Source organism: Cavia porcellus, unplaced genomic scaffold, assembly GCF_034190915.1.
Source record: "Cavia porcellus strain 051 isolate PalLab524CR breed Dunkin Hartley unplaced genomic scaffold, mCavPor4.1 scaffold_20, whole genome shotgun sequence".
Lineage (NCBI taxonomy): Eukaryota > Metazoa > Chordata > Mammalia > Rodentia > Caviidae > Cavia > Cavia porcellus.
In genome coordinates, this window is record NW_026947503.1 from 58,929,126 (window position 1) to 58,944,603 (window position 15,478).

At 38.1% G+C, this 15,478-nt stretch overlaps 1 protein-coding gene across 8 annotated transcripts in view; it reads right to left on the reverse strand.

The window, feature by feature from the left end:
* The window catches only part of Greb1l (GREB1 like retinoic acid receptor coactivator), a 223,124-nt gene that overhangs the window by 201,392 nt on the left and 6,254 nt on the right, over positions 1-15,478 (reverse strand). For all 8 annotated transcript variants that reach the window (XR_010041495.1, XR_010041494.1, XM_063231865.1 and 5 more), the window contains exon 2: positions 1,248-1,347. The gene's annotated coding sequence lies outside the window, so the exon portion shown is untranslated. The remainder of the gene's footprint in view (positions 1-1,247; positions 1,348-15,478) is intronic.

Genomic DNA, 15,478 nt, shown 5'->3' on the forward strand with positions numbered 1-15,478 from the left:
TCATGATCATTAGGCAGCCTACAGGGTAAGAAAAACAAATCTAATGTCCTAAAATATAATTTGCAGATATATGGCAACAAATGTCACAGGAAACTTGCTACTTAGCCACATCATAAAATCCTTACTTAGATATAAGACAAAAGCAAACTTAAATCATTACAGGTTCAAAAGGAAGACTCAAGCTCGACCTAAAAGAAGATCTATGGATAGAGATTCCTCAAAAATCAGAATCAGGGACATATTAATGTTAGAAACTAAAGACAAGAAAAATATGGATGTTTAAGAAGTTAGTAACATCTGGGAAAGCTACATTCCCATTTTTAAAAATTCAATGTATCTGTAAAACTACCATTTTATTGTAAAACAGACAAATAAACAAACAAAAAACCAGAATCTTAAAATATCTTTTGTAATTGATGAAGACAAGGATAGAAAACCCCTAAATATGAGTGTATGTTCTCAATTCCAAACCAAACCTGCTGATTCAGCACAAAGTCATCAACAGAGTTCTTATCTGTGAGAGGGACAGTCCATTGTCCGACTGAAACAAAGGGCAGTGCACAGGAAATCAGCCAAATCTGGGCCAGATGGTCACTGATTCAAGTTTCATTCTCCCCACCCCCACTCACCCTGGCACTCCAAAAATAGATTTAGATAGCATTTTTGGTTACCAGGTAATTACCCTGAGTGTGAGCCACAAAAAATTACCTACATCCCCCTCTCCACCACCAATGAATTTGTCAAATATCCTTATAAAAAGTTAAGCAAGGAGAACGTTGCTGTGCAGAGAAATACCACAAAGCCCACTGTCTGTTTCTCGGGCATAGTGTGAAGTTTTACCAGATGGAATGATTTAAAATATTTATGCTAATTTGTTCTCATCTACTGCTTTTCGCAAGCCATGACACAAAATAGAATGGAACCCAGAGAAAACTGACCTATCCCAGTTTTCTGTAGGTTGGTATCACCTTCCAAAGGGATTCCTGGTTTGTAACCTAGAAACATTTTCAAAACTACCAAGAAGCTACAAAAAAACCAACTGTGATAAATAGCAACACTAATTTCCTAATCGTATTAAAAAGCATACACATTTTGTTACAAAATATGTGTCTTAGACTACAGAGGCTTTGATCTAAATAGTAAAGTAGGACACTGTTTTCTTTATCTAAAAATAAAAGTAACCATTTGAAAAAGTAAAGGTATAAATCATAGGACTGTACTTTTTACAAAGTATTCATAGACTTTACCTGGATTGAAGAAACTCCACAGGTCCTGCACAAGAGAGAAAGACTGATTTTCAGAGTTCACTTTCTCCAAGCCTCAGGAGTTTAGAGGAGCAGAGGGAAGCTGGGGAAGGAACAAAAAGAGATTTGTGCTTGAGGGGAGGGGTACTTCTAAGAATGGTACTAATATTCCTGTTCTCAAGGAAAATGCCTCCTCAGAGTCCACTGGGATTACACAAAAAAAATGGAAGGAAAAATCATGGCTGTTGGTTACAAATCCATGAGTGTGATCTCATGCAATAAAATTTATAAATTAAAATATCGCTATAAACACATTTCACACCTCTCCTGGGTACTGTAAACCTCAGTTATAATTTCCAAATGGCACCTATTCATCACAGTAAAACATGTACAACTATGTCAATGATTTAAGTAATAACTCTGCAAGCACTCAATAGAAACTTGTATATTATAAAGACATATGCGAAGATTTGAAACCTCTCAGAAATGTTCAGACGATATACCTTTATTTTTCCTATTAAAAATATTTGGTCCTTTCTTTAAAGGGAATCCTTGATTCTATGGAGGTTCCTTAAGAAATATTTACACTTATAAGGCTTAAGTAAGTTTTATCTACCAACAAATGGCAATCCCTTTAGTAAACTTTATAAATCTTTTTCATAATTAGTTCAGATATGTCAATTTAGGAGTATATTTTATTGGCATGCTACAGTATAATTTTTCAAAAATTTACACATAGAAAGGTTAGGGCAAATAAAACAGATTTTTGGTTCTATTTGTTTATTTAGCACAAGACAATCACAGGATGGTAAAGCAATGACTAAAGACAAAAATTACTTTAAACTATGCAATTGACAGCAACTCTCAAATATGGTCTGCTTTATTGCAGAGAAGTAAAAAGGCTCTAAAGAGCCCAGCCTAGGCACTTTAGCAATTTAGTATGACCCTGAATTGAAATAAAACATTAATATGCCTGGGATGGTTAGGGTAGTCCAGCTGCCTGTGTGTGTCTTTCATTTAAATGTAAATTTATCTTAGAAACTCTAAAGATGAGCTCAGAAGGTGGAGAATTGTAATGTAGCTCAGTGCAAAGGCCCTGGGTTCAATTCCCAGTACAAAAAAAAAGCTGTTACCAGCAACAGAAGGTAACCTTCATGAAGTGAACACTCATGGCCATATTTACAATGCCAAGGATGACTACAAAATAAAACACAAAGACAGAGCTTGGAATCTGGACCTGTTTTAAACAGGATAGAGACAAATGGAAACTTTCTCAAAAACCTGCCTGCAAAAAATTGCTACTAGAAGCTAACTTATCATTATAGTATCAGACTACATCTTAATCAGTGGCTACAAACATACGTATAGAGGATATAGATATACGGATGTGCTGTAAGGGTGTCAAGTGTATTTTTGCTGCCTTCATTGGTAGTTTTTTTAGCATCTCAGATTTATTTATTTTAACGTATTTCTATAACCTGATCTCTGGTTAAAACACTATTGTTTTTCTTTATACAGTTAAATAACATAATATGCAGCATCACAGTGGGCAGTGACTTGTTACAAATACTTTTATTACCTACATTAATTTTTTGATAGAATTATATAATCTTAAAAAACTGCTAATGGATAATCCACTAAGAATCTGTAAAAAAAGGCAGTTGAATATTGAGTGTTTTTTTCCTTAGTGTAAATCAGGGATTTCTGTATTCTTGAAAATTAAAGAAAAGGACTATTGACATTAAAATTCTCTACCTTCTGAGCTCATCTTTAGAATCTGCAAGATAAATTTACATTTAAATGAAACCCACACAAAGGCAGCTGGACTACCATAACCATCCCACACACATTAATGTTCTCAGAGATCTAAACCTTTGCCTCCTAGGAAAAAGAAAATTGTGACCATACAACTACTTTTGATCATCAACTTGATATATCATTTGGATAGGATTTATGTGTTAAAATGCTCTTATTTTATGTAAGAGTTAAAGGAAAAGTATAAAGTCAAAGTGTAAATCAAAATACTAACAAAATTCTATGAAAAACAGACAATCCATTCACATCAGTTCCTAGAAAACTAGGTCTTAAATAAAAACTATATCAACAATAATAAATGAGTACATAAATGTAATGAGCTAGAATTTAGCAGACTAGTTTATGATGTCTTTCTTTGATGTGTCCTAATTGAAAAGACTAAAAGAGTTTAAAGCTAAAATATTATTGTATTAGTATTGAGTTCTAATTATCTTTTGTCTTTTTTTTCTTCATAACCTATATTTTCCTTTATGGTGGTCCACAAATGCAGCACAAAATATAATCTCATTCAATTAAGACAAAATTTGCCTAAAATATTTTTGATAAATACAGCACTGATTTCATCTTCCTTCTAAACACAGCACATAAATAAGGAGAAACATATCAAGGCTCAAATCACAGTACACCTAATTTTCACTGAGGACAAATTGTGAAGAATATAAATTTCTGAAGGGTGAATTATATTTACAAGAAAATACTTGAACATCTATGCTTTAAATGTTTATTAATATTAACTACTACTACGTATTGCATTAATATTCAGAAGAATATTAATGTATCAAATCATCTCAAATAATTACAAATGTACTTTAAACAGTCTGCAGGTTAAAAGGAGCTTTCCGTTCATTTTCAGTCTCATAATTTCACACACTTTAAGTTTGCTATATTAAAAAATGATATGTTGAGATCTTTCTTTTTTTTTGGTACCAGAAACAAACTCAGGACCTTGTACCCCATTGAACTACACTCCTGGGCCTGTGTGTAAGCTGAATAATGATCATACACACTTCCCTCCCCTTTCTCTTAATACTCATGAAGTGTCACTAACAAATGTAAACATTCACAGCATGATTTCCTTAACACTGCTGACACTGCTTCAGATTTTACATCGGATGCCTCCTGCACAAGTTTAGAACATCTTTTGGCTTAAAAGAATAAAGCGGACATTAAAACTTCACTTAGATATTAGTTCAATTAAACATTTTACAGTTTTCATACTGGGAACAGAACAACAACATACTTGCATATGACCTTAAACCCTTTTACTACACAGTAACAGTTTAAGGAATATGGTTTGAATAAAATGAGATCTGCATCTACAAAACCACAAGCTACACTTACTGCATTCTGACTACACTGTAGTCTCCTCCGGGGCACAGATGGCTCGTTATTTTCCTTTCTCTTTGCCCACAGCCTCTGTTCCACTTATAAGTACCTAACACAGACTTGCTGACATATTTATTGTTAATTTCCTGCTCAACAGAGAATTCTATTATCAGATTATGAACCTCTTGCTTCGTAGGATTATGAAGAGAAAAATCATTTTCAAGGAAGTGACAAACATATTTAATAATTATGTCTTTCTCCAAATGAAAGTTGCGAGCCAGTTGTAGTGGTGCATAGTAATATGAGCACTCTGGGAGGCTGAGGCAGGAAGATCTCAAGTGCAAGCCCAGCCCAGACAATTTAGCAAGTTAGTGAAACCTTGCCTCAAACAAACAACAAACAAATAAAATACACAGTGACAGTTTGGTATTATGATTACTATTACCAATTATGACTTTCAAACCTTTAAAATCAGTGCAGATTAAACACAAACATCAATCTAAGAATTATGGCAAATGTTGGTCTATTTACAATACACGAATATCAATAAACCACATGGAGATGTCTGAAATTTCTTATAAGACAGTTTCTAACTGTTCTGATTTTGGAAGTTTTATCAATTTAAAACCTACTAAACCATGTGGTTTATAAAACCTCAATTTCATGGTTCCATTCTAGTAGGAAGCATTATCCCTACAAACAGTGCATTCAGTAACCTTTTTTTAAAACTCGGATTTTTTTTTTTTTTTTGAGATAGCGTCTTGCTGTGTTGCCCAAGACTGGCCCCAAATCTCCTGCTATCCCCATGCCTCGAGGCCTCCTAAGTGCAGGTACTCTTCCTTTAATGACCAGTTCACTCCTGCAACTGGTTGTTAACTGAATTGGTGGATAAATGAGGAATTGTACACAGTATGTACAATACAATATTCAGAACAAACAAAGGAGCAAAGGAAACTCCAACTTGACTTTGCTTTGCATACCTCTTACACGCAGTACTGTAGTGTATAACAAAACATAAACCTGCAGCGCTGTACCACACAGTACAATCAGAAAAAAGTTACTGCACTGCATAAAGTGGACTGTAAAGAACAAAAGACAAGACATTGGGGCTCTATCAACAAGATATATACAACTATATAAAAAAAACCCCGATGGGTCATAAATTGGAGCAATGGATCTCAAATCCAAACAGCGCACCTCCGTGGTAAATCCAAATAGTTGTTAGATAGGCAGATCATGGAACAAGGTGTGTCTGTATTAGACATCACATTGTCAATGTACTTTAGCAAAGATGATTTGTTCTTCCTAAAAGCACATGGCCTCCAGTAACCATTAAAATAAAATACAGCAGCCAAGCCGGGTGTGGTGGCACACGCCTGCAATCCCTGGAGGCTGAGTGAGGAAGATTGCTGCAAGTTTAAGGACAGCCTGATCTGCACAGTGAAACTCTGTCTCAAAAAGGCAAAAATAAATAAATAAATAAATAAATAAATAAATAAATAAATAAATAAAATACAATACAGCAGCCACATCCAATCATCGCATCAGCTGGTTCAGGTAATACTGATCCTGCACATGTCAGAAAAGCAGGGATGAAAATGATTCAGAAAATCCAGCACACCTTAAGATACAGCAGTGATGCAGAAAGTGCTTATCCGTAGTCATCACTGCAAAAGAGGTGCAGCCCAGATATGCTCACTAGGAGATCAATCAAGCGTCTACTCCTGCATCTCCTCACATGCCCTTTGCTGGCATCTTGGCAGCATCTATGAATCCGTCTGGGTCACACTGGTCACACAGCTGATCCTGCCGGAAGCTGTTCTGAATGTGCCATTCTGGCTCACTAGTGAAGCAGCTTCTGCAGGTCACTGCAAGGGACTCACAAAACTTAAACTATTGCAAATAAGACAGCACAGAACCATGAACTGCCGGACTCTGTAAAAACCACTAGAAATGCCGAATACCCTTGGCAGTGACGCTGACGTTCATGGAGCCCCTGCTCTGTCTGCCTCTGCAGCAAATGTCTTGCAGGACAGAAAGACAGAGAAAGCACATAGTCAAGGCACCTGCCAGCCAGGAGCCTAAGGCAAAAATTAAACACATAAGCCACCACTGGGCCCAGAACTACAGAGACAACTGTTCAACTGTTTCCTATGGCTCCAAAGTGTATATATAACACTTGAGAAAACCTGTGTGCCCGCGAGGGGCATTTCCACGTATCAGAAAGCTCCAAAGGCAGCGTCACTTCGAAAGAGCTGGTTTACATCTGAGAATTTACTGAACTCCAAATGAATCAGTTTTATTATCACCTGAGAAGCTGTTGGGAGCAAACATTCCTAAAAAGTGAGCCCCGTAGAAAGTGTGCACTGATAGTTTTCTGGCTCTCTGGCCCAGCTGCTCCAAATCACCCACTTGTGCACCAAAACAGGCAAACCATGTATTTTTTGGATACTGAGGCAAAAAAGCAACGTCATATCCACGAAAAGGTCAGGTAGCTTATTCTACTCCAGCACCAGTCATTATGGAAATAACACATAGTTTGAAAACATTTGCCTTTTCAAGAATGCTGTTCATTTGCACAACACGCTTAGTGAATGTGCCTAAAACCCGACAGGCCACTGGGATTCTTCATTTAAGGACGGAGCTCCGTTTCTGCCCTAGGTCATTAAGTAAATGGGTTGCTAAGTGAGGAACTATGTATAATGTGTATATTACAATGTTCAGGAACAGAAAACGGTCAAAGGAAACTCCAGCTTGATGACTTTGTTTTGACCTGCACAATAATGAAACATGAAGAAGCTACAGTACTGTACAGTACCATCAGCAAAAGTTATACTACTGTATAAACAAGGTAAACTGTGCAAAAAAAGCTACTGAGGCTCTATTAATACATGCAGCACTGTACAAAAACCAAAGATGGATCTTAAGTCCAAAAAGCACATCTCTGTCATTAAGTATGAACAGTCATTAGATAGGTAGGTTGTAAAATGGGAACAGCTGTAGCTAAGATCACAGCTACGTATCACTAGGCCTGGCTTAACTAGGGTATTTATTGACAAATGTAAAGCTGACATGAGCTAAATTATCAAAGCTATTTGTAAATAAATAATTTTGAAGACTTGTGCCCCCAAGGATTATAAAGACATCACCAATTTGTAACATTAACAAAGCACATGCATCATGTTTCACCTTCGCCACACGAAGTTCTGGATCTGTTGTGTGGCTACCATTCTTATTCAAAAAGTGACACTTCCAGCTTAGTGTCTGGAGGGTCTGGGTCTCTCCCTGGCAATTCCAACAGAAGTGATAAGCTCATGGTGTCCCATCTGCCCTCCTTCCTCTCCCAGCACACTTAGATCTGAAAGTAGTTTCACCAGCTCAGGGAGTGAATATACAGCCATGGAATAAATTAGCACTCATTCATTCATACATATTTGTTGAAAAGCAGCTATGCATTTGTCCCAGCTGTTAGAGATAAGTGAAGAAAAAGGACAAAGTATCTGCAGTCCCGGAGCTTTTGATCAAGCTAAACCCATGCTGACCAGTGGTACTTTCTATTCCTTATTGCAAGACACAGCCTTGGGATGGTCCAAAAGAGTGCATGTGCCCTCAAGCACCAACCTACATCCTCTACAGCAAAAGCAGCAATATTTGCCCCAGGTTACTTTTCTGGATTACACAAACATTTTAGCATACAACTTCTGACATCCAGCTCTTACCATCTAGTAGAGTCACAAAACATTTACCCTAGAACAGGACATAGAGGGAAGAAATCAGCCAGCCTTAGGTTTGGAATTCTGACTTTATACTTACCACCTAAGGGCTCTTGTGAAAGTTACCTAGAGGCCTTATGTTGTTATGGTTGTTTTGCTTTGTCATTTGACACAGGGTGTCACTAGCAGTTCACGCTGGCCTTGAGCTCGCTTTGTAGCCTAGGCTGGTCTTGAACTTGAATGATTCTCCTGCCTCAGCTTCCCAAGTCCTGGGAGTACAGGTATGTGCCACCATGCCTGAGGTTTCTGAACCTCAATTTCTTAGCAACAAAAGAAAGAATAGTGTTTATATCTCAGAGCTGCTGTGAAGGGTAGAAAGATAAGTGTCAGGAGGTATAGATTAATTTTATTAAGGCATCAAGTTTTAACCCCTGCTATGAATTAAATTATTAAATAGCAGTATAACACTAAGCAGAAATGAGTATATGGGTCATAAAAGCCTTTAGGGATGTTTTGTTTTTAATTATAAAGGTTGTCTTTTGTGCATATACACATGTATATACATGTGTGTATTATAGGTACAATTATATATACATTGTGTCTTAGTATCTAGAGATGAACGGTATACGTGTATGTCTGTGATAGTATGTGCCTATGCACAATAATCTTTGACTTTATATATACAAGGCATATATGTTATCTGTCTCTCACTGTCTCTCTCTCTCTCTCTCTCTCTGAAATTCCAGACATAAACTATGCATATATTATACTATTCTACCACAGATCCTGCTCTGGAGGCAGAAGTTGAGATAAAGCACACCACAAGCTCAGGGTCTTTACAATGGCACCAAACCTTAAACAGTAAAAAAAATCTTAAATATTTAAAATATCTGAAATACTGTAACCCAGATACTACGCTTACCGATTCTAGCAGAACTTTAGTGGATTATGCAGATGGTCCATTTAAAACCTACCAATACCAAATAGCACCAATATCACTTTTGATCAAGAATACTGTAAAAAAAAAATCACAGCTGGTATCTGATTTCCCAGTTTCTAAGAACAAAGAGGAGATCTTAAGAAGGTACTTACATTGTCTGATTTTTCCAGAAAGCAATTCAGTAACATCATTAATTGGGAGCCAAAATATTCCAAACTAATATCTACAGTCTGATAAATTCTGAGACAGGTCATTCATCAGTCTAATGAGGAAAAAGAACCAACATTTCCTGAGGGTGCATTTTGTACCAGGTTAGTTAATTCATTACCTCAGAAATGTGACTGTTTGAGAATCAAAATGTGTGTCAGATGTCATAAAGTTGAAAATACCAAGTCACAGACGAAAACTGCTCTTTGTTCAATAGATTTCTTTTCTGAATACAGTCCTTGATCTTGTATTGTAAGGTACAAACCTACCAGCGATTGCAATTTTTTCACTTCAGCTTGTGGACTCACACCTCCTGTGAAATTAGGCACAAACACTCGCTATGTTAGTCCCAAGTGAGATGCTGCATTCATCCCACCACACTGCTGTGCTACCTGCTGAGTCACTGGCTGCAGCTTACCACACAGCTGTAGACACAGCTGCAAGATTTGCTAACGTCCGGAGACCTTAACCTCGGTGCTCCAGCAATTCTCAAGTATTACTAAGCCATCAGAGCACAGGGAAGAACCACAACCTAGGGTTCCAGAGATAAGTGGGAGCAAATGTGGGGAATGTACTCGCAGCAGGAGGTTTCTCTATTAACTACAGCTCCAGAGTTTCACAGAGTGTATGTTCTTGAAGAGAATATAGCACTCAGAGTACTTTTAAAATACTTTTCAATAGTCAGTTTTTTAAAAAGAATGATACAAATCTAAACCTTACTAGGAACATCTTCATGTAATATGCATGAAAAATATAACCAGGATTTTCAAACTTATTGTCAATAAGTGAAATTGATGGAAAATATTGTGGAAACATTCGTATCATTATCTAACTTCTGCCTTCAACATTGCAAATGCCACTGTTTTTCAAAGAATTGTCAACTAAACATAACAGACCATTGACTGTCAATTCTGTATAATGTAATTAATTGCTCAACCCTTTGTACCTAATGTTGGTATTAGATACTTTGGAAAGTATCAGAAAATTTCATGATATAACACTTTTTTAAGGGATTTATATTCTAGCCAGGTGTGGTGGCACATGCCTATAATCCCAACACTCAGGAGGCTGAGGCAGGAAGATCACTGCAAGTTCAAGATCAGCCTGGGCTACAAAGTGAGTTAAAGGCCAACCTGAACTGCATAGTGAGACCCTGTCTCAAAAAGACCAAAAAGAAAGAAAAAAGAAAAAAAAAGAGGCTTATACTCTAACATTCAGGAAAAATATATAAGCTATGAGTACTATAGAAGTTTAAAGCAGAAGAAAATTAATAAAAATTCAAATATTCAGTTTATTTCCATTAAAATAATAAACTAGACCTCAAAACAATGATTTTGATCCTTATTAGGCATGAAAGTTAGCCTGGGTCTTGGTCCTGGACCTCAAAATCTGCATTTAAACAGCATCTGTAGCTGATTCTCATACAGGTGACCCACCATTTGGCCAACACTATGTTAAATACTCAGCACAGTGTTTAAGAATTTCTAGCGCAGTGCTGCCCTCAGAGCCTTCTGTGATGATGGGAAGGTTCCATTCCTTGCTACCCAGCGCAGCAGCCACTCTGCCTGATGCACTCTTGAGACTTTACTAGTATAGCTAGACAACTGAATTCTAAATTTCCCTTGATTTTATTTAATTTCAATTAAAATAGCCACATCTGCTGTGGGAAACAAGCAGAAACATCTAAGAAAGAAAAACAACTCGCGATAAGCACAGGTGTGTACGCAAGTAAGCAGGATATGCAGGCCGGAGAGGCAGCAGAGTGGCTCGTCAGGAACAGAGGTCTGTGACTAGATCATCGTGCGGTCACATCACGCAGAAGCTTGCAGGGACCCAAGGAGACTCTGCTCTGTGGCACACACTGCTCCTGGCCCTAATCCTTGCTGTGGCAACCCCAGAGTTTGTGCATGCTGACCTCAGACAATGGCCCTTCCTGCACTCTGAGAAAACTTTAGACATCTACACGAAGCATACTAATTCCAATTTCTTTGCCAGTACCTGGGTTACGGTAAGCCTATGATGAGTTCTGACCAAGGAAACTCGGGACATTTATGTATGTAGGTAAACTCTTTAAAAAGCATGTAGCTTGGAAAAAAAAAAAACAAACAAACAGGCTTTTCTGACTCCAGTCAAAACTGCATGAGGGGTGGGCCTTGAAGGTGTTGCTAATATCTTAGGATAATGAAGACGTCAACAAAATGCCAACAAGCTGAGGACAGCAGGGAGAAATTGGCATCACAGGAACTGCTCTCCCTTTAAACATTTGGTAAAATACAGACATTCTGGTAATGCACCAAACACACTGCTGTAAAGTACCCTTCATTTTCGGTTTTATTGCACACAGGTAGCAGCATTAGACTCAGATTCTAATGCTTAGGCAATCCCTTTGGGGAAACCTTAGGTAAAAACCTGGTAGCCATTGAGACTCTTGATCAAGTTTGGAGACTGATGCAAAACAATGTTCAAGGCTTAAAAATGACATGCATGGAAAATAAATGGGAAGAAGGGCACAGTAGACTCCGACAGACGAGTTTAAAAAGCACAAAAGTGAAAGTCACCACAAGATTCTGGAATACATAGAGAAATATTAAGGTACTGATGTGTAAAATGATTCCCACATATAAAAAAGTCCTTCCAGGGGCCGGGGATTTAGCTCAGTGGCACAAGCACTTGCCTGGCAAGCGCGAGGTAGTGAGTTCAACCCCCTGGTACCAAACAAACAAACAAACAAACAAACAAACAAAAATCCCACAATTTTTCTAAGTGCTGCATATTCAATTTTTTTTGAAAATGGAAAAATTCTTGATTTCTCTGTATCAGCTGCAACAGAAGCAGAAGAGGAGACTGAGAAGCGTGTGCCAGCAGGCAGGGCGAGCTGGGTGACCTTCAGCCAGTCATGTGTGATGTCACTTTCTCTCAGGGTAGAGTCACCCACAGTCGTCAGATCCAACAGTGTTCTATTTTAAAACAGACGGCACCCCTCCTGAACACGAAACATCATGCAACTGATGAAAATTTAATTTTTGTTGAGGAGGTCTGGCTCAGTTGGTACAGTGCTTGCATAACATGCATGAGACCCCAAGTTCAACTCCTACAACCACAACAACAAATAATTTTTACATCATTTATTAAGCTCTGTTTTCACCCTTTGGCTTAAGAGCTGAATCTAAAAAGAATAAAAATAAACCTCAGATTATTTGTGTAAACAAAAATCCTGGGAAATAATTTTGTTTTATATCTTTAATATTACTTTTAAAACAAAAGTTTCTACATAGATATTTTTCAGTGGGTGAACAAACTAGTTCTAGACTTTTTTGACAAATATTTTAAATTATGTTTTATAAAATATTTTACTGCCATTTTAAGAGTTTTTATGTACCAGAGATGATAATCGTTTATCTTTATATGCAGAGATTTTTTTCCTCCAGTCATTTCCCCAGTGGTATTTATTTATGGTTCTTTTTTGGCTTTAGAGAAACCTTTTAAAATTGTGTAGATTTGCCTATCTTTTAATACATAATTCTAATTTCCTGCTTAATTTAAATAAACGCCCTTCACTGAAGTAACAGCTATGTATTTTTATGAGTATAGATATTTTCAGTTCATAATGGTTACATTCATACTAGGGATTTGGTGTGTAATGGCTATTAACCAGAAAGTGTATGTTATAGAGTATTATACAGTCAATAAAAAGAGTTAATAAGAGCTGTATCATCTAACTTAGAGTGGTATCACTGTGGTTTATTAAGTAGTTCCATAAGTTAAAAAGTATTATATAGTATATAAAAGATGCTGAGAATATGTAATAGCGTATGTACAAGATCACACGATCATGGGAAAATTTATAAAATCATCATGGCAACAGTGATGGTACTAAAAGAAAGGGAAGGGGGGGGGAAGCTCCTGAGTTTATTTTAAAGAAGTCACTACAAGGGTTTTCTTGAGGGAAGGAGGGTGCCGCCTGCAGTACTATAGAATGGACTCAGATTCTTGCACATGCGAGGCCAGCATTCCAGCATCTTTTTCTTTTTTAGTTCTGAGACAAAGTCTCACTAAGCTGCCCAGGCGGGCCTCAGACCTGTGACTGTCCTGCCCCAGACTCCTGAGCTGGGATTACAGCGTGTGCCACTGCACCTAACCTGACTACGAGTTTTAAAAATACACACGAAATGATTCTATACATAACAGTATTTGTGTTAATGAATATATGTATATATAGAAATCCATAAAAATAATCACCAAAAAGATGTTCTAGTATTTAACTAAGCTTAGTGATTTCAAGAAGAAAGAGAAAACACTGGAAAATAAATCAAAGACCTACATTCATCCTTTCTGAAAAACAGTAGACTTACAGCGGGAAGGTGGCCGGACTCTCAAGCAAAGCTCCCCTCAACCTCCGATGTGGGTACAGATACAGTGACAGCCTTTCAGTTCCCTGACTGCCCTACAGAAGTCCTACACAGAAACGCTCTAAGAGGAGCGTCCATTTAACTGGACACAATACAGGGAATAAAGAGACATTTCGCCAATTACCTCTTTTCTTTACACTGTGACCTGCACAGGCAGCACGGATTTTAGGCATATCTGTCTTATAAAAACTAAATTTCAAAGCTGGATGCCATGTCACATGCCTGTAATCCTAGCACACAGGGAGACTGAAGGCCGGAGGATCCTAAGCTCAAGTCCTGCCTGGGCAAACCAGCAAGGTCCTATTTGAAAATAAATAAAATGGGCTGAAGATACAGCTCAAGTGTAGAGCGCCCCTGGGCTCATACACCCGTACCAAACACACACACACACACACACACACACACACACACACACAGCCTAAATTTACAGCATGATAAATCTGAAAACCCAAGGAAGGGTTCTTCAGAAGAACCCCTCAGGAAGACCACTCAGTGTACATTTGTGGGTCCCACCCCTGAAATGATTATTCAGTAGGTCTAGTGACCAATAATCCCCATATTTAACAAGCACCACACGCAAATGAGAAAGGTTTTTAACAGACTACCCCTGAAAAAAACAGTGAATTTGGGGGTTTATTCACACACTGATTAACCGAGGAATGGGAGGAGTGTGGTACACAGTGAGAACAAACAATTTTGAAGTAAAAGCCTGGGTGACGGCCCAACCCGGCCCTCTATGGCCCTCCTTCCCTGGCCTGACTCCCCTCTACATTCCTGCACCCCTGAACTTCCCAGAGGCTCAAAGCTGAGCCTTGGAGAGCTCTTCACTCAGGTGTCGCTTCCCAGTGACATCCTGCAGAGAATCACAACCCTGTCACTTTCCCAACCTCTTCCTGCCTTTTCTCTCTAGCACTTACATCAAAAAGGCTCATCCCAAAATGACCAGATTTTACCCATCTCGGTTGGTTTGCTGTTGGATTTCCACGCTGACAAAAGGTATGTGCCACTCTTCTCCCCCGTGCTGTCCCCAGCACCTAGACCAGGCCGGAGTCCAGGCAGACTGGACGTGGTGAAGGGAAAACAAATGAAGCCCGTGTGTGTCCGTGACGGCAGGCAGCCCCAGCTCTTCGGGGGTCTCTGTTAACACGCAGATTGCTGGGCCACACTGGAGATTCTGATTCTACAGACCTGGGGTGGCCCGAAACACGGAATGTCTGAAAGAATCCAGTTAATAGTTACATAACTTAGAGAGTTAAGTGCCTCTGCTCTTTTTAGTGAGAACCAACCCATTCTACTGCTCGATAAGAGAGACACATAGGCTAAAAAAGCAAAGATTTGTCATATGTATTTTTCAGAAGAGAAAATTTATTCCTCTAATCCCTTGTCCCTAAAATAAATTATTCCACAATAGGGATATTTTCCCTTGTCATATTTCACATTATTCTCTGGGGTTTTGTTTTGTTTTTGTTTTTTTGGGTACCGGAGATCGAACTCAGGACCTCATGCTTGCCAGGTAGGTAACTTAAGACATTGAGCTAAATCACCAGCACTTTTATATTATTCTCATAGATATAAACTATTAATTTTTAACATCATGTGTATGTTTTTTCTATTTATTTTACTCTTAAAAACAATGCTTCAGGGGCTGGGGATTTAGCTCAGTGGCACAAGCGCCTGCCTGGCAAGTGCAAAGTAGTGGGTTTGATCCCAATACCAAATAAATAAATAAAGTTTCAAGTGATGTCTTGTTACATGTCTCTGTGTATCTGTCCACTTCTGCTAATAAATTTCTAGAAGGGAAATTTCTGAGTCAAAGAGTTGAGA